Source organism: Amblyraja radiata, chromosome 38 (genome assembly GCF_010909765.2).
Source record: "Amblyraja radiata isolate CabotCenter1 chromosome 38, sAmbRad1.1.pri, whole genome shotgun sequence".
Classification (NCBI taxonomy): Eukaryota; Metazoa; Chordata; class Chondrichthyes; order Rajiformes; family Rajidae; genus Amblyraja; species Amblyraja radiata.
The window spans coordinates 11,574,696-11,601,823 of record NC_045993.1 but is presented as its reverse complement, the minus strand read 5'-3'; the positions used below and the strand labels follow the sequence as shown (position 1 = coordinate 11,601,823).

Below are 27,128 nucleotides of genomic sequence, written 5' to 3'. Positions count from 1 at the left end.
CTGACCTTAGTGGAGCGACACAACGGCTGGGAAGGCGGATGAAGGCTGCGGCAGAAAAGGGTCTCCGGTCGTCTTGGACTCCATGCCATTGGATCCTGACCCAGATCTGTCAAGGACCGTGGGGTGGCTGTCTGTGCACCAGTCTCTCCATGTTAAACAAAGTCACGCACAGGCGTCCTCCGTATAGGGAATAACACCCAGGAGACACCCATGGTCAGCCATGACCGAAGGGGGCCTAAGAAAGGATAAAAAACCCAATTTTGCTCCTGGGTCAATGGTGAGGAGTTTAACTATAACTTATTGACAGCTCACTGAAGGAAGCACACACTCTAGAACTATGCACAAATAAACATTATCTACAGAAAATGCACAACGATGACTGGTGATTAATGTGAACTATACTGACAGCTAATATCAACAAGGCTCGAGATTTATTGTTTTATGTCGAGTTCCGTTTTCTAAAACGTCTGTTTTCTACCCGCCCAGCTAAAGTGTTCAAGGACAAACTTAAAGATGTAAAACCATGGATTGCATAGTCTTGAATGGAAATTGTGAATGTTGCAAAGTGAAAGAGTAACATTTCTGTTTCAGAAATGGTGCTTGCTCATTGTGTAAACCAGCATACCTTTGTTCTCTGGCACACAATTAACATGCATAAGCTTGTTAGGTCGACAATAGTTACTTCACACAGAATATCATGCATATTGATTGTGTATTGAAATGTTAGGTAGAGACCTGGGAAATAATGTAATTGATTCAATATATTTGTGATGATTACAGTAATATAAATAATGCCCCTGTCCCACTTAGGAAACCTGAACGGAAACCTCTGGAGACCTTGCGCCCCACCCAAGGTTTCCGTGCGGTTCCCGGAGGTTTTTGTCAGTCTCCCTACCTGCTTCCACTACCTGCAACCTCCGGCAACCACCTGCAACCTCCGGGAGCCGCACGGAAACCTTGGGTGGGGCGCAAAGTCTCCAGAGGTTTCCGTTCAGGTTTCCTAAGTGGGACAGCGGCATAAGAAAACAAGCAGATTTAAAAAAAAACATTTGCATAAATCTTACCAATTATTTTCCAGAATTGGGAATAGTTCCCTATTTGATTCTCTCCCCATCTTTGTTTAACATATAAACATAGAAAATAGCGCAGGAGGAGGCCATTCAACCCTTCGATCCATTCATTGTGATCATGGCTGATCGTCCCCTATCAATAACCCGTGTCTGCCTTCTCCCCATATCCCTTGACTTCATTAGCCCCTAGAGCTCCATCTAACTCTCTCTTAAATCCATCCAGTGACTTGGCCTCCACTGCCCTCTGTGGCAGGGAATTCCATAAATTCACAACTCACTGGGTGAAAAAGTTTTTTCTCACCTCAGTCATAAATGGCCTCCCCTTTATTCAATGTTGGGTGTGGCCCCTGGTTCAGGACACACCCAACATTGGGAACATTTTTCCTGCATCTAGCATGTCCAGTCCTTTTATATTTTTAATATGTTTCTATAAGATTCCCTCCTCATCTTTCTAAACTCCAGTGAATATAAGCCTAGTCTTTTCAATCTTTCCTCATATGACAGTCCCGCCATCCCAGGGATCAATCTCGTTTAGATGGTGAGAATGTGATGGCAAAGCTACTGGCTCCCATTCAATACTTTATATGACAAATTAAGCTGTCACTACGGCCTGGCTATTCAGCTGCAAAGCAAGTGTACATCTGACCCTAACACTGTCTCTGCCAAGCCGCAGATAGTTTCCTGCTGTGATCCAAGAGTTGTTGACCTGTTAGTGCTCAGTCATCTTTGGAGCATTCCAAGATTTCATTTTTGGCCCTTACTCCTCCTTTCTACATACCATTTGTCAAGAACATCTTTTATAAATGAAGGCTCAACTTGCAAGTTTCTTCATGTCCCTTCCATTCACTCAACCTCATAATCATCAGACTACCTGTCTCACATAAGACAGGAACCTTTGCAACTGAGGCACCAGTAAGTTGAACACATTCATTTTCAATCAATCAATCAATGTTTTATTCGTCACTTGCACATAAAGTGCAAGTGAAATGAATTTGCCCGCAGTGGTACAATGAAAAAGAACACACAAAAACACAATAAAAATGTAACACAAACATCCACCACAGCATTCATCACTGTGGTGGAAGGTACAAACATTTGGCCAGTCCTCCTCCATTTCCCCCCGTGGTCAGGACCTCTTGATGGATTTTTGCCATCAACTCAATTTCTTCTGTGGAAGATTAGTTAGGCAGAACTAGTATTTTCAATCGACACTGGGCCGAAGGGCCTGTTCGTGTTCTGTACTTTTCTCCGTTCTATGTATCAATCCCAGCATGGTCTTTCCTCATTTACCTTTAGAACCTAAATTCTCTTCAGCTTCCTCGAGTTCTCTAACTCTGGGCTCATACACATTATTTTGCTACCCTACCTCCAGTGACAAAGTCTTTTGCCCACTTGGATCTGTATACTGCAACTCCTTTCTTAAATACACACATTTTACATTTGACCTTTTGTAAGTCTTTTCAAGAGATATCTCTTCAATCAAGGTACTGATCACGTAACTCATTTCACCCTGTAAAACCTCTGGCAAATTTTTCTCAATGTTAAAGATAATGTGTAAACGCACTTTGCTATAATAAATAGTGCAAACCCAGTCTAAATGAAACATTAACTCTGTATTTGCCCTCCAGCATTCTCTATTTTTAGTTTGTGTGTCCAGCATCCGCAGGATCTTACTTTGATTATTACTCTACTGTGCTGCTACCTGATGAATGTCAATTCAGCAGAAACTTGAATCTTCTGTACAGCATACTTCTGGTTCCTGTGATTGTGTTGTTACAAACTCAACTCTCATATTCAGTGTTCAAGAAGGAACTGCAGATGCTGGAAAATCGAAGGTAGACAAAAGTGCTGGGGAAACTCAGCGGGTGAGGCAGCATCTATGGATCGAAGGAAATAGGCAATGTTTCGGGCCGAAACCCTTCTTCAGACTGATTTAGGGTGGGAGTGGGGGGGGGGGGGGGGGGCGGGACGAAGAAAGGAAGAGGAGGAGCCAAAGGGCTGAGGGAGAGCTGAGAAGGGGAGGAGACAGCAAGGGCTACCGGAAATTGGAGAAGTCAATGTTCAAGCCGCTGGGATGCAGACTGCCCAAGCGGAATATGAGGTGCTGCTCCTCCAGTTTCCGGTGGTGCTCACTCTGGCCGTGGAGGAGGCCCTGGACAGAAAGGTCGGATTCGGAATGGGAGGGGGAGTTGTAGTGCTGAACCACCGGGAGATCAGGTTGGTTAATGTGGACCGAGCGGAGGTGTTCGGCGAAACGATCGCCAAGATCTACCCTTGGTCGCACCGATGTAGAGCAACTGACATCTAGAGCAGCGGATGCAATAGATGAGGTTGGAGGAGGTGCTGGTGACTGGGTTTGTGTTGAATCAGCCTGACGGTTCACTGAGCATCATCCATTTTGATGACCTCTAATCTTCATTTCTACTCAGTACTGAGAGACAATGTTGTGAGAGCAGGTCAGTCCCAGCATAGACGTGAAACTTGGAGAGTCACATTTGTTGGAAGAGGAGAAAAGCAGGACATATTAGTGAGAGAAAATCAACAGCTCGCAGCAGAATTCATACAGTAAATCATAGAGATTGTTGCTTGGAATCTCCATGGGGTCACCCCAGCACCAGGTCAACAGAATTCCTGGAACAACTACATAAATGGCTAAAAATTCAGCCTTTTACACAATGTTTCTGGATTTTGTCAATGTCTTGTGAAATGTCAAGAGATTAAGGAAAAACATGCAGAAATTTAGTGCTCGTGAGGCCGAAGGCTAAGAATTAGCGGCTGAACTCCTGGAATCTGGAGAGAATTTTCACATGCCCTTCTGGGAATTTCATGCATTAGATGGGGGGGGGGGAGTTTGGATTATTTTTTATTATTTTTATTTTATTGTTCTATTCCTGTTTTCCCCTCATCCTTAATTTTATTGAGACATGCTTCCTAACTTTTCTTTTGTCTTGCTTCTATACAGCATTCCTATTAATTTACTTCTCTCATCTCTGCACAAATATCAGTCATCCTTTTCCAAATGAATTTTGGAAATTTTTTAGTGAAATTTTATTTTAAACTACAGATGCCAGAAATCTGAAATAAAAAATAGTAAATGCTGGAAATACTCCGCAGATCAATCAGCACCTGTGGAAAGAGAAATTATTCATGTTTTGGGTCAGGAACCTTCATTGTAGTGATAGTGAGTATTGTGTAGGACAGAATTACAGATGCTGGTTTTACACCGAAGATAGACACAAAATCAAGTAAAGTCAAGAGAGTTTATTGTCATGTGTCCCTAACAGGACAATGAAATTCTTGCTTTGCTTCAGCACAACAGAACATACTAGGCATTGACTACAGAACAGATCAGTGTGTCCATATACCATTATATACGTAAATACACACATGAATAAATAAACTGATAAAGTGCAAATAACAGATAATGGGCTATTAATGTTCAGAGTTTTGTCCGAGCCAAGTTTAATAGCCTGATGGCTGTGGGGAAGTAGCTATTCCTGAACCTGGCCGTTGCAGTCTTCAGGCTCCTGTACCTTCTACCTGAAGGTAGCAGGGAGATGAGTGTGTGGCCAGGATGTGTGGGTCCTTGATGATATTGCCAGCCTTTCATGCCTACGATAGATCCCCTCGATGGAAGGGAGGTCAGAGCCGATGATGCACTAGGCACTGTTTACTACTTTTTGTAGTCTTTTCCTCTCCAGGGCGTTCAAGTTGCCGAACCAAGCCACGATGCAACCGGTCAGCATGCTCTCTACTATGCACCTGTAGAAGTTAGAGAGAGTCCTCTTTGACAAACCGACTCTTCGTAATCTTCTCAGGAAGTAGAGGTGCAAAATGCTGGAGTAATCAGCGGTACAGGCAGGACCTCTGGATAGAAGGAATGGGTGACGTTTCGGGTCTAGACTAAACCATTCTCTGGTCACAGCTGAACCAATGCATCTTCCCTTGGTCTCTATTTATCCTCTCTTCCCAGCAGCACTTAGTTTATGTATGTTTAGAGATACAGTGCAGAAACAGGCCCTTCGGCCCACCGAGTCCATCCACGCCAACTAGTGCTCACCCCGTACATTAGCACTATCATGCACACTAGGGATAATTTACAATTGGTACCGAAGCCAATTAACCTACAAACCTGTACGTCTTTGTGGTATGGGAGGAAACCGTAGCAAACCCATGTGTTCACAGGGAAAACTAACTAACAAACTCCCTACAGACAGCACCCATAATCAAGATCGAACCCGGGTGCCTTGATGGAAGGTGACCTTAAATAAGAACCTGGGTCTATTTTAATCCCTAAACACAGCACTTGCAACACCTGTATTCACATCCTCCCGAGACTTAGTTAACTTAATAAATGTGTGGGATCAATCTAGGATAATCCTGGTTAGTATGAAAGAGCCTGACTTCCTGCTGCTACATCTGTGTGAGCCTTCATAGGAAATGACTGTTTAACACAAAGTTTGTGTGCATTGGCAGCAGGGAATCAGACCATTCACCCATTGTTCTGTGACAAACCCTCTTTCTCTCTGCTCACATTTAACTCTAACACTACATCTATCCATATATCTTCCTCTCTTGTGAGTTTATCTAGCTCCCCTTAAACACATCTGAGCTATTTACCTCAATAATCCCTGCTTCTAAGAAGTATCTGCTGAATAGTCTCCTCGATTTATGTTTATAACTTCTATATTTGGGTTCTCCATACAAACATTTTCTCAATATTAGTGTTGCACATTTTTCGTTGGGAGGGGATTATCAATACTAAATTATTTCTGAGGGTTATGCTCATGAAATGCTCTACTTAAACCACACAATATTTTTGGTCACATTACAATTTCTACATTTCTAAACTTACACCACAGATCAATTTATATTCATATTCCTACCTAAAGGAAAGAATTAGCAATGATTTTCTTATTTGAAATGCTTTTACTTGCGTCTTCATGTGTTTGACAGAATCATTTTCTTGAAATTGTTTTTAAAACCTTACAATTCCCGGAGATGTAATAACATTCTAGGTCATCGGTCCAACCAACAGCTCATCGTAGATTTTTAAATTACTGCTATTATACAAAATAAACATTCTTTCTGTCTGACCTTTCTGTCCTGGGCCTCCTCCATGGCCAGAGTGAGCACCACCGTTAATTTGAGGAGCAGCACGTCATATTTCGCTTTGGCAGTCTGCACCCCAGCGGTATGAACATTGACTTCTCCAATTTCAGGTAGGCCCTGCTTTCTCCTTCCCTTCTCAGCTCTCCATCAGCCCAATGTCTCCGCCTCTTCCTTTCTTCTTCCCGCCCCCCCCCCCCCCCCCCCCCCACCCTCACATCAGTCTGAAGAAGGGTCTCGACGCAAAACGTTGCCTATTTCCTTCGCTCCATAGATGCTGCCTCACCCGCTGAGTTTCTCCAGCATTTTTATCTTCCTTCGATTTTCCAGCATCTGCAGTTCCTTCTTAAACTGTCCCTCTCAAAATGTGCGTCTACATTTAAAAGAAATTCCTCCAGGTTTCTCTCTTTAACTCTTCTACAAGTTGTTTGTTAGCTCCCTTTTATTTGTATTAATTACTAAATAACAATCTAACAGTTCATTTGAGCTTGGAATAACTTCCTGTGATTGAAATCTGTTCCATGTATTCATAGTTATAAGTTTGCAAACAATTCTGAATTTCCCCATCTTCTACCAAACTATAAACTTTCATTAAGGAGTTTACTTTACTTTCACAAGGGCCTGCCCCAATTGTACGACCTAATTGCCGACCTCTGCCGAGTTTGCCCATGACTCATACTCGCAGCATGGTCGCCACGAGGTCGTGGGAGGTCTTCGTAACTCTTCCCCATGCTCGTGAGTGGTCTCCACGTACTCGTGGCCTCAAGTAGGTCACAGCGTTTTTTACAACTTGAAATTCTGAAATTCACACGGTGCAAAGCCAAGGTGATACAGACACACACCGAAATGAACAAGAAGGTTAAGAAGGCTAGCAAAGTGTACGGTAAGACCTTTAAAAGAGGGGAGGGGGTGGGGGGAGGGGGGAGAAGGAGTGGAGACAATTTTAAGAAGCCAGACAACTTTTAAGAAGCCAGAGATACACAGCTGTGAAGTTCGGCGGGCGTTTAACATTACCGGTCGGTTATCCTTGGTTCTGAAAACTAGTACTTAAGTTTTTTTTCCCCCAATGAGCCAATTAAAATGATCGGTTATCAAAGGAGATTAACTAAAACTACCTACAACTACCTCGACTGCCTACAACTACATGGTGACCCCACTACAACTGCACCTACGACTACAGGATTATTGATTTTCTCCATGGCGACCAATTTTTGGTCGCAGAAAATTTTTCAACATGTTGAAAAATTTGCGGCGACCATACTGAGGCGGCGACTAGTTCCCAGAATGCGGGAACTCCTCGCGACCATGAAGGAGACTCACCAGAGACCACCAGCGAATATGTGGCGAGCGCAGAGTCTCCTGCACTCGCCTAAAAAGTTGCCTAAGTGGGACAGGCCCTTAATAACTCAGCGGATCAGGCAGCATCTCTGAAGAACATGGTTAGGTGGTTCTCCAGATAACATGATATCCATGTTCTCCAGAGATGCTGCCTAACCCGCCTAATTACTCCTTTTTTTTAAAACCAGTATCTGAAGTTCCTTGTTTCTACATTTTGGTGCTGGGACCACTTGCCGTAGCTCTACAAATAGGATGGGCTAAAAAGAAATATCAAGTGAAATGGATTTTGTGCTCTGTATTTATCTAACTAAATACTTTCATTACCGTGAAGATCTCTATCATCCATATCTTCTTAGTGAAGAAAGCCCCAGTCTGCCGAGCCGTTCCTGAGAGTTATCATTTCTACATTCTAGTGATACTAAATCACACCTTCAGCAATAATTCTGTAACTTTCCTAATAATACAGAGTCAAGGGTTGTGTCCTTAGTGTGTGTTGGATAGTGTTAAGGGCCTGTCCCACTTTCACAAGTTATTCACGAATTCTCCCGAGTTTTCCCCTTGATTCAAACTCGCAGAATGTTCGTAACGAGTCCGTAGGAGGTCGTAGGAATCCGTAGATATATCGTAGCGGCTCGTTATGCCAGCCGTAGGTACTCGTGGCATCAGGTAAGTCGGGACGTTTTTTCCAGCCCGATAAAAAATGTCCACGAGCAAATAAATGTCGGGATGAAAGAAATTGCAACTTTTTACTCGTAAGAAGGGCATCAAAATAGTCGTGGTAATTCGTAGACATACTCATAAGAATTCGTTGGAGTCCGTGAACATAGTCGTGGAAGGTCGTAGGAGTTTAGTAGATTACTACGATCTTGATTTTTTTTTAGGTCCTTTAAACTCGGCAGAGGTTTTGAATTAAGTCGTGAAAGTGGGACTAGTGGGCGGGGATCGCTGGTCGGTGCGGACTGGGTGGCCCGAAGAGCCTGTTTCCCCACTGTATCTCTAAACTAAACAGAACTAATTTAATATCCTGTTATCAATCTTCTACTGCAAGTTTAAATTGGACTGTCCATGTGTACTTTTCCAAGATTAACCGATTTCACTACCACTAGTGCCCACTGCACAGTCCATGGCATTTCTACCTATTAAACTTAATGCAGATCATTCCTCATTACTTCCAAGCTTTTCTATGTTTTAGGTTTAAACACTCAAAATCAACGACGTTAACATCATGCATTTTCCTTGTAATAACTCAATATACATTATTTCCATTGTGGTTAGGCACAAAATGCTGGAGTAACTCAGCGGGTCAGGCAGCATTTCTGGAAAGGAATAGGTGATATTTCAGGTCAAAACCTTTCTTCGGACTGAGAGTCAAGGGAGAGTTGAAACTAGAGGTATGAAAAGATGTCAGTGCCGGTTCTGATTTGTTCCCCAACCTTTTCATACCTCTAGTTTCCCTCTCCCCTGACTCTCAGTCTGAAGAAGGGTCTCAACCCGAAATGTCACCTATTCCTTTTCTCCAGAGATGCTGCATGACCTGCTGAGTTATTCCAGCATTTTGTGTCTCTCTTTGGTATAAACCAGCATCTGCAGTTTTTCTTGCACATTTCCATTGTGGTTTTCACTTCACATCAAAATGTTTTCTAAGCTACACTAAGTCTCCTTAGTTCTTCGCTACAGCTGTTTATTCAGCCAAGAATTTGTCCACATGGGAGGGGAAGAATGCATGAGGTTAAATGACACATTGCTCTGACAAGAAGCATCTTGGATGCACTTTGGAATTCACTGAATGATGTGGGAACTTAATAGAATCTTTATTGGCTTTTTTAGTCCAAGAGCTCAATTTTGCATTCATCTGATTGTCCCACCCACATGGTTATATCAACAATAAACAAACACTGTCACAAATCAATTCTCTAATTTCGAACATTGATACTCAGATCAGAGTCCTGGTGCTGTTTACCGAAGATTGCTATAGGATCTTTGCTGTTTACCATTCCTCTCCTGGACACAGTGGAATAAATCAGCATGTGTGGTTTTGTCCCTGATTTATTTATATTAGTTACAATAAAACACTGATAATACAGCATCCAATGGTTCAGAAATTCTAATGGTCGGGCTCATATATTAGTGCAGAATTTGAGCTGGGATCCAGAGTATAAGAGGACTGGATAGACAGAGTCAAGGGTACAGAGTGTGGCCAGGGCTGGGGTCTAGAGGTCGACAAAAGTGCTGGAGAAACTCAGCGGGTGAAGCAGCATCTATGGAGCGAAGGAAATAGGCAACGTTTCGGGCCGAGACCCTTCTTCAGACTGATGTAGGGTGGGGGGGGGGGGGCGGGGAGAAGAAAGGAGAAAGGAAGAGGAGGAGCCAAAGGGCTGAGGGAGAGCTGAGAAGGGGAGGAGACAACAAGGGCTACCGGAAATTGGAGAAGTCAATGTTCATGCCGCTAGGGTGCAGACTGCCCAAGTGGAATATGAGGTGCTGCTCCTTCAATTTCTGGTGGTGCTCACTCTGGCCATGGAGGAGGCCCAGGACAGAAAGGTCGGATTTGGAATGGGAGGGGGAGTTGAAGTGCTGAGCCACAGGGAGATCAGGTTGGTTAAGGCGGACCGAGCGGAGGTGTTCGGCGAAATGATCGCCAAGCCTACGCTAGGTCTCACCGATGTAGGGCGAAACGATCGTCCTCTGGCTCCTCCTCGTCCTTTCTCCTTTCTTCTTCCCACCCCCCCCCAAACCTGCATCAGTCTGAAGAAGGGTTTCGGCCCGAAACATTGCCTATTTCCTTTGCTCCATAGATGCTGCCTCACCCGCTGAGTTTCTCCAGCACTTTTGTCAACTTTCGATTTTACAGCATCTGCAGTTCTTTCTTAAACACTGGGATCTAGAGTGCAGGTCGAGTATGCAGATGGAGCCGGGTTGGGTTTCACAGCACCAGAAGCCAGGAATGTGTCGGGATTCCAGCGGAGCTGGAGTTCGTAGTGCTCCCACTCCCATTTCCCACTCCCGTTAATCTCACCGGGTTTATTTGTTCAACTGCATGTTTTTAAAAAAGTGAAATGAAAGCGTGTTGCAGTATTCATTGAAATGACATCCAATAATCTAAAACTTTGACTAGTCCGGCACAACCAAAACTGCAAGGGTGTTGGATTATTGGAGTTTTACACGACTTTGTTTTCCAGCATCGTCTGGGCGTCTAGCGTTAGAGAGGCAAATGTGCAAACAAACAGTCTATGTAGCCAGGTGCAAAGAAAGTAACTAGGCTGGATATGTAAGTTGGCCGTTTACTCCCGTAGAATCATTCAGTCATAGACAATAACAGTTACTACCTTCAAGAAAAATAAAGGGAAAACTGCCAACAAAGACTAGTAACATGAATGATCAGTGTGTTAATCAGGCCAAGAATATCATAATCTAATTTCCTATTTGCACTGAGTGGGATTAACAAAAGAATTGTATAAACAGCTTTAGTGCTCCTGAAATAAGTGGGTAAAACCATTTAAGAGTCCTGATTATTGTTTGATGATGGATACTAGGAACTGTCATGGAATGCTTGCATGTATGTGAGATCGAGAAGTGAGATCGACCGATTGACCAAATGGTGCCAGCACAATAACCTGGCTTTCAACACCAGCAAAACCAAGGAACTGATTGTGGACTTTGAAAGGGGTAGGATAAGGACCTACAATCCCGTTTACATCAACAGGACGATGGTGGAAAGGGTCAAGAACTTCAAATTCCTGGGCGTGCACATTTCCGAAGATGCAATCATAAAGAAAGCACATCAGCGCCTCTACTTCCTGAGAAGACTACGGAGAGTCGGCATGTCAAAGAGGACTCTCTCCAACTTCTACAGGTGCATCGTGGCTTGGTTCGGCAACCTGAGGGTCCAGGAGCATCGTGGCTTGGTTCGGCAACCTGAGGGTCCAGAAGCAGAAAAGGATGCAGAAAGTTGTAAACACTGCCCAGTCCATCATCGACTCTGACCTCCCCATCATCGAAGGGAACTATCACAGTCGCTGCCTCAAAAAGGCAGCCAACATCATCAAGGTCCCACACCATCCTGGCCACGCACTCATCTCTCCACTACCATCGGGCAGAAGGTACAGGAGCCTGAGATCTGTTACATCCAGGTTCAGGAACAGCTTCTTCCCACACCCATCAGGCTATTAAACTCGCCAACAAACAGACCCTGAACTGTAACAGCCTATTGCACTTTATCTGCTTATTTATGTATATACTGTACTGAACTGTTCTGTATTTTTGTTTACAATACTCTGTTGTGCTGCAGAAAGCAAGAATTTCATTGTCCTATCTGGGACACATGACAACAAGTCTCTTGACTTGACTTGACTTGACCACTGGATGAGGGCAAGGTTGGGCCTCATTTTTTATTTCATTTCAATTATCCAAAATTCTTATTTCTGGTTACCACCCATATAGCAAAGGAGGGAATTGGAAATGTTCAGTCTGAGATGTAGCAAGGCAACAAAAGGTTCTCTATTTCGTGACAGATTACCACAATCATGTTGTGTAAGGTCTCTGATTAAGAAATCCCCTCATATCGCATGTGAAGCTCTAAAAAGGTGCACTAGTTATCGTTCATTATGTATCACATTGTTTTGAATGAACCGATCAATTGAGTGCATTCTCTTAATGATACAGTACTTCAAGCAAGAAGAAAGGTCCTGACCCAAAACGTCACCCAGCCGTGTTCTCTAGCGATGCTGCCTGACCCACTGAGTTAATTCTGGCACTTTGTGTCCTTTTGTGTAAACCAGCATTTACAGTCCTTGTTTCTATATTTAGGCATTTTATTGGCCTGTTGATATATCTGTGTTTTTATTATTTCTCGGTATGTACATTAATGGCACATCTTGCATAATTCAGCATAAATCCATTGAGGTTTATAACACTACCATTGCCACAAAATGTAAGGACCTCACAAACATAAATAGGACCTTTTCTGCTGGTATGAAGTTAGTGGCGTTGCATCTCTGCTCCAACGCCACCATAGCAAGCTTTTGTACAGCAAGTTCTGAAGCACTACACAATATTAACCTCAGCAACTATGATCTTCTTTGGACTGTGTCTTTGTTTGCACTGCCAACTATAGTTTTTGCACTCTTATGGATGCCTAGTATTACAGTCGTTTATTCATTGTATTCTGATTATTCTATATTATTTGTGCGCATTGCATTTACAGGCCCGTTAAAGTGCAGCAAGTGACAAGTTCATTGATCCGTTGAGGGTACATATGAGAATTAAACACTCTTGAGGTTTCTGGCTGCGTGAGAATCCGTATGTGTGGAGACCAGTTACCATTTGAGCAGGCTTTGGTGCCCAGTGCCGGATTTAGATGAAGAGAGGCCCTAGGCTGTTCCACTTGTGAGGCCCCTCCCAATCCCCCACCCCCACGACTAGAGGAAGATGGTCCACCAGATTGACACCGATTTGCAGCTGAGCTTAGCCAATGAGATAAGGGGCTGGAAAGCTGCGCTTTATTTATTTATTTATTGCCAGTGCTAGTGTCGAGTTATCGGCTTAAAACAGTATTATTCTCAAATGGAGGGCAAGGAAAATCACTGAATGGTTGTTTAGAGATAAATGTGCGTTGTGACAGCATATGTAAGAAAGGCCTATGACAGTGTCAAAAATATTATACACCTTGGCCGGAGGCCCCCTAGATTTTGAGGCCCTAGGCTTCAGCCTATGAAGCCTAATGGTAAATCCGGCTCTGTTGGTGCCTCAGAAAATTGTTCAATCTTCACATGAAAGGTGGTGAGAGAAACATGAAAAATATGCCCCCCCTTTACGCCCCCCACGTCCACTCCCAATCATTCTTTAGAGTAAAACCAGCAAGTTCCATTTGGTGTTGTGAGACATTCATGTCAAGTGCTGCCAAAAAAATCCCAATATCTTAAACGGAAAAATGGAAAGAGTGCTTTGGAACGGTGGCTATCAGGCTGAAATTTAGAAAGAATGAATTCAATGACGCGATTGCCTGGAGCATTTTATGCAGAGCATCGCTCTGTGCAAACCACATCCTCCTGAACACATGACTGTGGTCAGACCCAACATTTATAACAAGTCGAGTTAGAACATTTGTTGCCATGAAACTCTAATGACAAACTATTTCTCAATCCTATCGAATGCATAAGCATTTTGTTAAGGAATACCAGCTGATTTGAAATGTGTACTAAATAGAAACAGGAACCAACTTTTCACATACTTCCTTCAGAATATTTTTAAAAGAACACATTAAATGTATATTACAGATTATATGTTCATTTGGAAGTTGATGGGGGCGGATTGGAGTCATTTCCTTTATCATTTGAGTTTCAAATTCATCAGATTTTGTGGCCTGCAACGAATTGGTGGAGTAATATGCTGTCATTGTTCCGTAGTACACAGGGACCTTACAGCACACAATACTAAAAAGTAGGAAGAAGGTTCCTCCTTTTATCAATCTTCAAACCCTCTAAAATATTGCCATGGTCAGTTCTAAAAGGAAAGAAGAGCAAGGAGTGCCAACAACAGAATATCATTCTGTTGGCTCAATGTTGATAATGGCATGTTACATGCTGATGCCAATGTGTAACAGATGAGAGGGTGGGTCTCAGATTTAATTACCTGGATGTTCTTGGCGGTAGGGTCAGGTTAGCTTATTTCATGTCCATAGACAGGAGGGAAATTAAAGCAGCAGGGTCTCAACCCGAAATAAGAAGAGTCTCAACACGAAATGGCACCCATTAATTCTCTCCAAAAATGCTGCCTGCCCCGCTGAGTTATTCCAGCTTTGCTGTATAGTGTAGTCGAAAACATGCCTCAGCATGGTGCCACAGCACTCATACTAGCAAGCTAGACGTCATCCTCAACGACACCATGCAGATCATCACCTGCTGCCTACGTCCTACTCCGACGGATCTTCTGCCTGTGCTCGCAGGTATCGCACCCGCCAAGCTTCACAAAGAGTACTTCACTCATAGGCTGGTGTGCAAGGCCCCATCAGACGCCAAGCATCCTTTGCACCACCTCGCCCAGGACTCACAGCAACTGGGACCTCAACGCCAGTCATCCCGTCGGCCCTTCTCCCGTCACGCAGGGACCCTCTGTGGCTCCGGTTTCAACACACAAGGAGCATGGAGAACCAGCTGGGGACAAACTTTGCAACCTCCTTAATTCACCGAGCACCACAGCCCCACCCGGCTCGGACCTGTCCCGCAAAGAGTGGGTCGCCCTGAGCCGGCTCCGTACAGGGGTCTGCGTCTATCTTCGGTGTAAACCAGCATCTGCAGTTCTTTCCTACACATCGTCTCATCTTGACGATGGGTTCTGCCGGTAATATCTGGGTAACCTGGGTGAATAACTGCAGTCGATTTGGTAGATGGTACACGCTGCAATCACAGTGGGGTGAATGAATGTTTAGGGTTGTGATAGGTGCCAGTCAGGCAACCTATACTTTTCTGGATAGTGAATATTGACTATTCTTGAGTTGGAGTTTAATCATCAAGGTAAGTAAAGGGTATACCATCATGTTCATGATATGTGCATTATCGATGGTGGAAAGCTTTAGGGGGTTAGGAGGCAACCCATCATTTGAACTGCTCTTGTCATCATGTGATATTTCATCATGTGATATGTCATCATGTGATATTTCAGATGTTGATGCCTTGATGATGGTAATATGATTGAATATTGTGTAATTGGGTAGACTCTCACTTGTCGGAGATGATCATTGCGTCATGTGAATGTTACCACTTATCAGCCCTTGCATGAATGTTTTCTAGGCCTTGGTTCATGTGAGCATGAAATGTTTTGTTTGCTGGAAACTAACACTAATCAATGCAATCCCGATGTTGGGGGAGTCCAGAACCAGGGGCCACAGTTTAAGAATAAGGAGTAAGCCATTTAGAACAGAGATGAGGAAACACTTTTTCTCACAGAGAGTGGTGAGTCTGTGGAATTCTCTGCCTCAGAGGGCGGTGGGGGCTGGTTCTCTGGATGCTTTCAAGAGAGAGCTAGATAGGGCTCTTAAAAATAGCGGAGTCAGGGGATATGGGGAGAAGGCAGGAACGAGGTACTGATTGGGGATGATCAGCCATGATCACATTGAATGGCTGTGCTGGCTCGAAGGGCCAAATAGCCTACTCCTGCATCTATTGTCTATTGTCTATTGTCTATTGTCAATCGACAATGGACGACAGATGGCACAATGGGCTAAGTGTTCGGCTGGCAACCAGAAGGTAGCCGGTTCGAATCCCGCTTGGAGTGCATACTGTCGTTGTGTCCTTGGGCAAGACACTTCACCCACCTTTGCCTGTGTGTGAATGTGTGTGAATGTGTGTGAGTGATTGGTGGTGGTCGGAGGGGCCATAGGCGCAGATTGGCAGCCACGCTTCCGTCAGTCTGCCCCAGGGCAGCTGTGGCTACAGAAGTAGCTTACCACCACCGAGTGTGACTGAGGAGTGAATGAATAATGCGATGTAAAGCGCCTTGAGTATTAGAAAGGCGCTATATAAATCCCATCCATTATTATTATTATTATTAATCATCCACAAATATCCCCACATAAAAAATAGGAGCAGGAGGAGGCCATTTGGCCCACGATGGAACAAAATTAATTGCTGAAGGAATTGAATATGATTATGTCAAAGACCATGAGTAGCTCCCGCGGTGACGTCCAAGGGCAAGGCTGATTGACTGTCAACAACAACATTCGTCTTTGTTTATATAAAATATGACTTCAACAATTAGAGTTATTTCCGTTTGATATCTATTGACCTCAATTTCAAGCGGATTACTACATAGAAACATAGAAAATAGGTGCAGGAGTAGGCCATTCGGCCCTTCGATCCTGCACCGCCATTCAATATGATCATGGCTGATCATCGAACTAAGCGGCTGAGGGCAACGGAGGCCATCGCCCGTCCCTTTGGAACATGCCATGCTCGTTCTAAAGGGCCTGTCCCACTTTCACGACCTAATTCACGACCTCTGCCGAGTTTGCCCTTGACTCCTACTCGCAGCATGGTCGTAGGAGGTCGTAGGTAGGCCATAGCAGGCCGTGATGCTAGTCGTAGGTACTCGTGGCATCAAGTAGGTCAGGGGCGTTTTTTCTAGCAAGATGAAAAATGTCCACGAGTAAAAAAGGTCGTGAATTAGGTCGTGAAAGTGGGACAGGTCCTTAACACTCTTTTAACCTCTGGAATTCAGTTCTTTGTTTCGCCCTTGTATGCATAAGAACATAGCTGATTCTTGACCATGGATCTTCAGTACTACAACCACAGTTTTCTCTTTCCACAATTCTTTGCTCAGCCTTTTCTTACTATCAAGCAGTGTGAATCAAATTGGCTGAGGACTGGCTTTTTTGATGATGGAAATCTCAGGAGGAAAGGGAGTTGGATCTTCCACTTAACATTTCTGGATAAAGTTAATCATGAGTTCTTTTGTCCTGTCCTTAGTGCTCATGTTAACTGACAGGAAAGCAATTAAAACAATTATCTATTTTTCCTACTCTTTATCCACCATTTTAATTATGTTGATCCTGGGTGTAAGTGAAACCCCTCTATTCATAAATGTAACTCACGCTCCCACAATATACATGAGAACCCCAAGTATTTCCTGAGCAACGATATGATACGATGGAACTTTCTTTATCCCAGGAGGGAAATTGGTCTGCCAACAGTCATAAAACACAACAAGATACATGAACCATGAAATTAAATTGAGGAGTGGAAAGTTCAGGATTGGGGATGTAGAAAGATTGTCGGGGTGGGGGGGGAGGAGTCAGTCTACCCCACGACAGAAGGGGGAGGAGTTGTACTATTTGATAGACACAGGGGAAATGGATCTCCTGTGGCGTTCTGTGCTGCAACTTGGTGGAACCAGTCTGTTGCTGAAAGTGCTCCTCAGGTTGACCAGTGTGTCATGGTGAGGGTGAGCTGTATTGTCCAAGATGTTCTGCAGTTTGAGGAGCATCCCCCCCTCCAAGACTACCCCCAGTGAATCCAACTCCACCCTCAGGACGAAGCCAGCCTTCTTGATGAGCTTGTTCATTCTGTTGGCATCCGCAGCCTTCCCCCTATTACCCCAGCACACAACAGCAAAGAAAGTGGGACCAGCCACCACCAATTGACAGAACATCTGCAGCATCTTACTGCAGACGTTGAAGGCACGGAGCCTTCTCAAAAAGTACAGCTGGCTCTGTCCCTTCTTATAGGGCCTCAGCGTTCCTGGACCAGTCCAGTTTACTGTCCAAGTAAACTCCAGGGTACTTGTACTCCTTGGTAAAGTGCACATCCGCACCCTTGATGGAGACAGGGGACAGGGGGCAGGAGTGTTCCTCTCCTCCTAAAGTCCATCACTAATTCCTTAGTCTTGTCAGTGCTGAGCTGCAGGTGACTCAGTTGTACCACTCAACAAAGTCGTTGACGACACCTCTGTATTCAACTTCCCTTCCCTCACTGATGCAGCACACAATTGCAGAGCATCCACCCACATGACTGCCTTTGTTGATCCAGCAACAATGAAAGCTATCTAAACCTATTTGAATGTATGAGCAACCTTTCCTTAGTGAGTTTGGAGGAATAGGAAATTACACCTGCTGATGGAATATTAATCTGGTCTCCCATTCAATTCCTTCACACCACCCCAACCCTTAGTGCTGCAAGACCCTTGTGGCATTTCAGCCCTGAATTTGTTTTGCTGCCTATCCATGGTGCCAGTGACTGATGTCTCGACACACCATCCTGCTACTGAAATGGTATCTGAACTGGCTGAGCAGCTAACATTCAAATCAGGGCAATTTACATTTGCTGGCCCTCTGACGATAACTCGTGCAGCTAATGAAGCTCTAATGGCTCAAGTTCAGTTCCGACCTTGGGTGCTGTCTGTGTGGAATTTGCACATTTTCCCAGTGACAGGAGAGATTTCCTTATGGATTCTGGTTTCTTCACACAATGCAAACATGCAAGCTGGTAAGTAATAGCCCTGTCCCACGGTACGAGTTCATTCCAAGAGCTCTCCCGAGTTTAAAAAAAATCAAACACGTGGTAAGCACGAAGAATAAACGTAGTGGGTACGTCGGAGAACGGGGACGTCTCTTAGTGCTAACGTCAGGTACTCGGGAAGACTCGCTAACGGCAGGTAAGCACGGGAAGACTCGTGAAGATTTTTCAACATGTTGAAAAATGTCCACGAGAGCCCCGAGTACCGACGAGTGGCCATTACCGTAAATCTCTGAGTTCGAATCAGGGCAAACTCGGGAGAACTCTTGGAATGAACTCGTACCGTGGGACAGGGGTTTAAGTAAGTAAATTTTATTTATATAGCACATTTAAATCAACTCATGTTGAAACCAAAGTGCTTTACATAGAAGAAATTAGGTTTCCATACATCCGTATAAAATAAAAAAGAGAAAAGACACAACACACTATGGAATTTAACATGAACGTCCCCCCACAGCAGAATCAGCATTTTCCATTGAGAGGGAAGGCACTAAAAAGTTCAGTCCTCTTCCTCTGTGTTTACCCGAGGTCGGGGCCTATTTGAGGCCTTCGCAGTCGCCGCAGCGGCGGCTCGATGTTACAGGCCCTCTCGCCGGATGATGGAGTTCCGGCGTCGGGATAACACAGGCTAATTGGTAAGTGTAGATTGTCCCTAATGTGTAGGTGAATGGTAGTATCTGGCGTGAGGTTGAGGGGAATATGTGGAGAAAAAAATGAGATTAGTGTAGGATAAGTAGGTATGAAGGCTAGTGTGGGCTTTTGAAGTGTAATCACAATCATAATATGGGAAATTAGGAAAGCAATTTATACACCACCATCTCCTACATTATTGACCAAGAAAGTGGGACCTCAGCTCTTAAAACTCATGCTCAGGGTGTCTAGAAATTGTTCTGCTTTTCTGAAGACAAATCGCTTTGCTAGTTTGTGGTGGGCCAAAGCTCTTGTTTCTGAGCTGTATCGCTATGTATTTCCGACTTTGGTGGTGTTAACTTGCTGGCTTCTCGCCACGAGTTACTATTGTCTTCATTTTCCAAACCACTGAGACCACTACTTAATATAAGTAAAGATGCTTTTGGTAAGTAGATAAATTAGAAGAATCAAAGGTTATGCATATGCATAATGTTTAATGTTTTATGTATCATTCTTAATTGCGGGCGGAGCACCAAGGCAAATTCCTTGTATGTGAATACTTGGCCAATAAACTTATTCATTCATTCATTCATCATTTCACCCTACAAACAGCTTACAATGGCCTGTTTCCTTTATCATCGTTACTTTTTTGCATATCTTTCACTCATTGCCTCTCTCCACATCAACGTCTATATCTCTCGTTTCCCTTATCTGTAACCAGTCTGAAGAAGGGTCTCGATCAGAAACGTCACCCATTCCTCCTCTCCAGAGATGCTGCCTGTCCCGCTGAGTTACTCCAGCTTTTTGTGTCTATCTTCTCCATATAGGGTTTGATTGATTTGAAGAGGAATCCCAATCGGAGGCGTTGATGTCTATTTCCCTTCACACAAGTTGCCTGACCAACTAACATCCTCCAGCACTTTGTTGTTTGTGTTCTTGTGTTCAAAAGTGATCTTGGTACACCGATAGGTACACCGCAAGGCTGTGCTCTTCAACTCTATAGCCATAACTGTGGAGCCAGACACAACCCAATGCCAACCATAATACTGTTGTTAGACGAATAATGGGTAACAATGAGTACAGGAGTGAATGGTGTCAGAATCAATCAATCAACCAATCAATCAATCAAAGATTTTATTGTCATTCAAAAATACACCAACAAATAAATGCAAGTCTGAATGAAATTTCGTTGCATTTGGCTCACCGTGCAACATAAAACAACAAAAGGATAAAATGGATAAAAAGATAAAACAGATAAAAAGATAAAATAGATAAAATAGATAATAGTGACGGCACATTTTTTGGAATTCAAGAGTCTGATGGATCGGGGGAAGAAGCTGTTGCAAAACCAGGCCGTTCTGCTCCTTATAGGGAGTGCAGAGAAGGTTCACCAGACTGATTCCTGGGATGTCAGGACTGTCTTATGAAGAAAGACTGGATAGACTTGGTTTATACTCTCCAGAATTTAGGAGATTGAGAGGGGATCTTATAGAAACTTACAAAATTCTTAAGGGGTTGGACAGGCTAGATGCAGGAAGATTGCTCCCGATGTTGGGGAAGTCCAGGACAAGGGGTCACAGCTTAAGGATAAAGGGGAAATCCTTTAAAACCGAGATGAGAAGAACTTTTTTCACACAGAGAGTTGTGAATCTCTGGAACTCCCTGCCACAGAGGGTAGTCGAGGCCAGTTCATTGGCTATATTTAAGAGGGAGTTAGATGTGGCCCTTGTGGCTAAGGGGATCAGAGGGTATGGAGAGAAGGCAGGTACGGGATACTGAGTTGGATGATCAGCCATGATCATATTGAATGGCGGTGCAGGCTCGAAGGGCCGAATGGCCTACTCCTGCACCTAATTTCTATGTTTCTATGTTTCTATGTTTATACTGCGATACCTTTTGCCCGAGGGCAGCAGAGTGAACAGTCCATGATGGAGATGTGTGGGGTCTTTTATAATGCTGTTGGCCTTGGACAAGCAACGTTTGCACGCAATGTCCCGAATTACAATCTTACAAGGCCAAGAAACTGATTGTGGATTTCAGCAAGGAAAATCCGGGGATTCACAAACCTGTCTTCATCAATGGGACAACAATGGTGAGTGTAAACAGATTCAAGTTCCTTGCATATCTCTGAAGATCATTTCTGGGTCTAGCACATCGACACAATCACAATCAAAGCTCATCAACGCCTGCTTCATCAATCACACATTTTTGGTGTCATCTTATGATTCTGACTGCAGAAGTGTTTCTGTGTTATCTGAGTCGAGGAAGGAGCTCACTTTCCTCCATTGAAAGCGTATTATTCACGTGGAAATTTGTAAATAAAAGAGAAAAACAATTGTGCGATTATTTGGTGCCTTTACCATCCCTTTCAGAAAGTCCCAAAATGTTTAATGGAAAAAGCCAGTAATTTCACCATTTATGAATGTTTAATAAATAAACATTATCTAATGCCAAGGATTATTTGTATTTAATTTGTGTGTCTTTGCTATATGGAGCTATTTTCTAGCATACAGAATGGCATGCCACATTCCATGCCCAGGAATTCCATAATGCATTTTGCCCAGCCTTTATCTATATTACTAAAACTCTTCTCTTGTTTGTGTGTATGTATATGTGTTTGTGTGCGTGTGTCATCTAGGCATAATCTGTTTATTCCTATTTTCTTCCAAACGCTAGGCTACAGCCTTCCCATTTTCACCCATTCTACTCACATTTTTCCCATCGAGGTGATAAACTTCCCGTCGCATTCTCACCTATATTTCCGAACTTTTTAATCGTTTAAAGTTTTAAAAACAGCAAAAATTCAGACAGAAGAAGGGTTTCGACCCGAAATATTGTCTATTTCCTTCGCTCCATAGATGCTGCCTCGCCCGCTGAGTTTCTCCAGCATTTTTGTCTACCTTCGATTTTCCAGCATCTGCAGTTCCTTCTTAGGCACCCTTTCAGTGTTGGATTGGAATTGCAACTTAGAAACATAGAAACATAGAAATTAGGTGCAGGAGTAGGCCATTCGGCCCTTCGAGCCTGCACCGCCATTCAATATGATCATGGCTGATCATCCAACTCAGTATCCCGTACCTGCCTTCTCTCCATACCCTCTGATCCCCTTAGCCACAAGGGCCACATCTAACTCCCTCTTAAATATAGCCAATGAACTGGCCTCGACTACCCTCTGTGGCATAGAGTTCCAGAGATTCACCACTCTCTGTGTGAAAAAAGTTCTTCTCATCTCGGTTTTAAAGGATTTCCACCTTATCCTTAAGCTGTGACCCCTTGTCCTGGACTTCCCCAACATCGGGAGCAATCTTCCTGCATCTAGCCTGTCCAACCCCTTAAGAATTTTATAAGTTTCTATAAGATCCCCTCTCAATCTCCTAAATTCTAGAGAGTATAAACCAAGTCTATCCAGTCTTTCTTCATAAGACAGTCCTGACATCCCAGGAATCAGTCTGGTGAACCTTCTCTGCACTCCCTCTAGGGCAATAATGTCCTTCCTCAGATTTGGAGACCAAAACTGTACGCAATACTCCAGGTGTGGTCTCACCAAGACCCTGTACAACTGCAGTAGAACCTCCCTGCTCCTATACTCAAATCCTTTTGCTATGAAAGCTAACATACCATTCGCTTTCTTCACTGCCTGCTGCACCTGCATGCCTACTTTCAATGACTGGTGTACCATGACACCCAGGTCTCGCTGCATCTCCCCTTTTCCTAGTCGGCCACCATTTAGATAATAGTCTGCTTTCCTGTTTTTGCCACCAAAATGGATAACCTCACATTTATCCACATTATACTGCATCTTCCAAACATTTGCCCACTCACCCAGCCTATCCAAGTCACCTTGCAGTCTCCTAGCATCCTCCTCACAGCTAACACTGCCCCCCAGCTTAGTGTCATCCGCAAACTTGGAGATATTGCCTTCAATTCCCTCATCCAGATCATTAATATATATTGTAAATAGCTGGGGTCCCAGCACTGAGCCTTGCGGTACCCCACTAGTCACTGCCTGCCATTGTGAAAAGGACCCGTTTACTTGTGCTTCCTGTTTGCCAGCCAGTTCTCTATCCACATCAATACTGAACCCCCAATGCCGTGTGCTTTAAGTTTGTATACTAATCTCTTATGTGGGACCTTGTCGAAAGCCTTCTGGAAGTCCAGATACACCACATCCACTGGTTCTCCCCTATCCACGCTACTAGTTACATCCTCGAAAAATTCTATAAGATTCGTCAGACATGATTTACCTTTTGTAAATCCATGCTGACTTTGTCCAATGATTTCACCACTTTCCAAATGTGCTGCTATCCCATCTTTAATAACTGACTCTAGCAGTTTCCCCACTACCGATGTTAGACTAACTGGTCTGTAATTCCCCGTTTTCTCTCTCCCTCCCTTCTTAAAAAGTGGGGTTACGTTTGCTACCCGCCAATTCTCAGGAACTACTCCAGAATCTAAAGAGTTTTGAAAGATTATTACTAATGCATCCACTATTTCTGGAGCTACTTCCTTAAGTATTCTGGGATGCAGCCTATCTGGCCCTGGGGATTTATCGGCCTTTAATCCATTCAATTTACCCAACACCACTTCCCGGCTAACCTGGATTTCACTCAATTCCTCCAACTCCTTTGACCTGCTATTTCCGGCAGATTATTTATGTCTTCCTTAGTGAAGACGGAACCAAAGTAGTTATTCAATTGGTCCGCCATATCCTTGTTCCCCATGATCAACTCACCTGTTTCTGACTGCAAGGGACCTACATTTGTTTTAACTAATCTCTTTCTTTTCACATATCTATAAAAACTTTTACAGTCAGTTTTTATGTTCCCTGCCAGTTTTCTTTCATAATCTATTTTTCCTTTCCTAATTAAGCCCTTTGCCCTCCTCTGCTGGTCTCTGAATTTCTCCCAGTCCTCCGGTATGCTGCTTTTTCTGGCAAATTTGTACGCATTATCCTTCGCTTTGATACTATCCCTGATTTCCCTTGTTATCCACGGATGTACTACCTTCCCTGATTTATTCTTTTGCCAAACTGGGATGAACAATCTTTGTAGTTCATCCATGCAGTCTTTAAATGTCTTCCATTGCATATCCACCGTCAACCCTTTTAGAATTAATTGCCCGTCAATCTTGGCCAATTCACGTCTCATACCCTCAAAGTTACCTTTCTTTAAGTTCAGAACCATTGTTTCTGAATTAACAATGTCACTCTCCATCCTAATGAAGAACTCAACCATATTATGGTCACTCTTGCCCAAGGGGGCACGTACAACAAGACTGCTAACTAACCCTTCCTCATTACTCAATACCCAGTCTAAAATAGCCTGCTCTCTCGTTGGTTCCTCTACATGTTGATTTAGATAACTATCCCGCATACATTCCAAGAAATCCTCTTCCTCAGCACCCCTGCCAATTTGATTCACCCAATCTATATGTAGATTGAAGTCACCCATTATAACGGTTTTGCCTTTGTCGCACGCATTTCTAATTTCCTGTTTGATACCATCTCCAACTTCACTACTACTGTTAGGTGGCCTGTACACAACACCCACCAGCGTTTTCTGCCCCTTAGTGTTTCGCAGCTCTACCCATACCGATTCCACATCCTCCAAACTAATGTCCTTCCTTTCCATTGCGTTAATCTCCTCTCTAATCAGCAACGCTCCCCCACCTCCTTTTCCTTTCTCTCTATCCCTCCTGAATATTGAATATCCCTGGATGTTCAGCTCCCAGCCTTGGTCACCCTGGAGCCATGTCTCCGTGATCCCAACTATATCATAGTCATTAATAGCTATCTGCACATTCAACTCATCCACCTTATTACGAATGCTCCTTGCATTGAGACACAAAGCCTTCAGGCTTGTTTTTACAACACTCTTACCCCTTATACAATTATGTTGAAAAGTGGCCCTTTTTGATTTTTGCCCTGGTTTTGTCTGCCTGCCACTTTTACTTTTCACCTTGCTACCTACTTAAATTTTTGCGTTCAGATTTCTGGATTGAGGCTTGAATCTTCAACTTTCTGACACTGAATTAGAACTTCCACTAACCGAGGCCCAGTTGGGCAATTTTAAGCAGTAGGTTACTACATCAAAGAATTTAGAAAAAAAATAGTAATTTGGAAATGGAATGTGATAATTTGAATAACTGACAGCTGTGGCTGAATTGTTTTCTTCCTGTAAACCAAGCCACAAAAACAGTTTGCAGATGATTAGCTACATGTTTGAGTCATTTAGAATTTACCATCTCAGTGCAAAATTGTGCTAAATTACAATCAAGATCACGTAGCATTTTTGTGAGAGTTTTGCTGACAGGTAGGTAGTGTTGGTACTCTTGTTCATTTAGGCTAATACTGTAATTAATGGTATTGCATGCATGTAAATGTGTTTTCTGAAGAGGCTGCTCAATTTATAATATTTGGCAAGAATCTGTAATCTATGCGATGGATGTTGATAATAACTGTTGCCACATTACATGCATATCTCTTAACCTTTTTTCCTCCCCCTCTCTTGTACATGCTGACTCATGTTAGACATGGCTACACAGGATATTTCTGAGCACCCATATTTCAAGTTTGAGTTTGTATGTTTTGAACTAGGCGTGTTGCAAAGTTATTTGACTGTAGTAAACATCTCAATTAAGTCCTACCCTGCTGATGAAAGTTCATATTTTGCCCCTGTCTGGGAACCTTCATGAGATGGTGAATAAGGGATAGAAGGCGAGGAATCCAACCTGATTTTACCTTCATTTGTTCAAAGGCATTTGAGGTTAGTTGTGGGAATTTTTGCTGCCATACTTTGCTGAGATATTCAAACTTGCCAAAGGCATGTGAGTCACACCGTAGAACCTCTGCACTGTAGTTTTCAGTAATACAGACAATAAATGAGCTTTTAGTGGGTCCCTGTGAAAGGGATATGCTATCAATAATAGGCATCTTGTCAAATGTTAAACGGAGAAAAAAGTTGGCTCCATTTAACATAGCATACCAACAATTTCAGAAAAAAATATGAGTTGGGAATTGTGGGGGCGGACTGTTTTGTGATGTGGTTTTCAATCCACTGGGAGTGGGGGCAGGACCAGGAATGTTTAAACATCATATCACTGAACAGAAATACACAGGCATTTTGGGTCTTCCAACTGTCTGGAATGCATTCCCAAAGCCTGAAACAGCAATGCCCTAACAAACCACACCACTCAATTCCCTTCCCCCAATCAGGACAAATTCTTGTGGGATCTAGTGAATAGAAATTAAAATATAAATTGGCAGAAAATCATAGTATTGTAAATATTAACTTCCTGTTTGATATGGTTATAACACTGTGTCTATCAATAATCAGTGTTTATTTTTGTTACTTTTCTTGCCTCTTCCTCTAGTAAAGCTGCATATTCTAACTTCTTCTTCTTGCGTATGGCGTGCACATCCTAAAGTTGTAGGTCAACTTGTTCTATTTGATCTATTTGTTTGTGCACGTCGGGTTGATTGCATTAGTAGAAACAGAGTGGACCATGTGAAGGTTGCAATCTACCACCCCATATTCTAACTGAAATACCTTATTTTTCAAAGTCTCTCAGCATCAAGGGTCTTGCTTGGCTTCATTTTTAAGCAGTGGAAATGTCTGCAATCAAATTCTTTCAGTGTTGGATGGCTGTCACACAACAATTACCATGTAATCTTGATAGAGTGAGGTCTTTGTCAAGTGACAAGAAGGTCCAAGAGTGCTGGAAATAGGGCTCTCTGTTGCACAGAACAGGCACACATGCCAATCATAGTCATGAGGCTGTACAGCACAGAAATTATTCATTCAGCTCACCATGTCCATGCCTGAAGAAGGGTCTCAACCCGAAACGTTGCCTATTTCCTTCGCTCCATAGATACTGCCTCACCCGCTGAGTTTCTCCAGCATTTTTGTCTACCTTCGATTTTCCAGCATCTGCAGTTCCTTCTTAAACATTCAGCTCACCATGTCCATGCTAGCCA

General features: G+C 43.4%; 1 long non-coding RNA gene across 1 annotated transcript; it reads right to left on the bottom strand.

Moving 5' to 3' along the window:
• Nucleotides 1-17,854: 17,854 nt before the first annotated feature.
• On the bottom strand, nt 17,855-26,348 carry LOC116966930. Its single transcript, XR_004410094.1, has 3 exons — nt 26,333-26,348; nt 23,657-23,659; nt 17,855-17,918 (listed from the first exon to the last, which is right to left on the bottom strand). It is a non-coding gene; the product is annotated as an uncharacterized LOC116966930 (long non-coding RNA).
• Between the last annotated feature and the right edge of the window lie 780 nt (nt 26,349-27,128).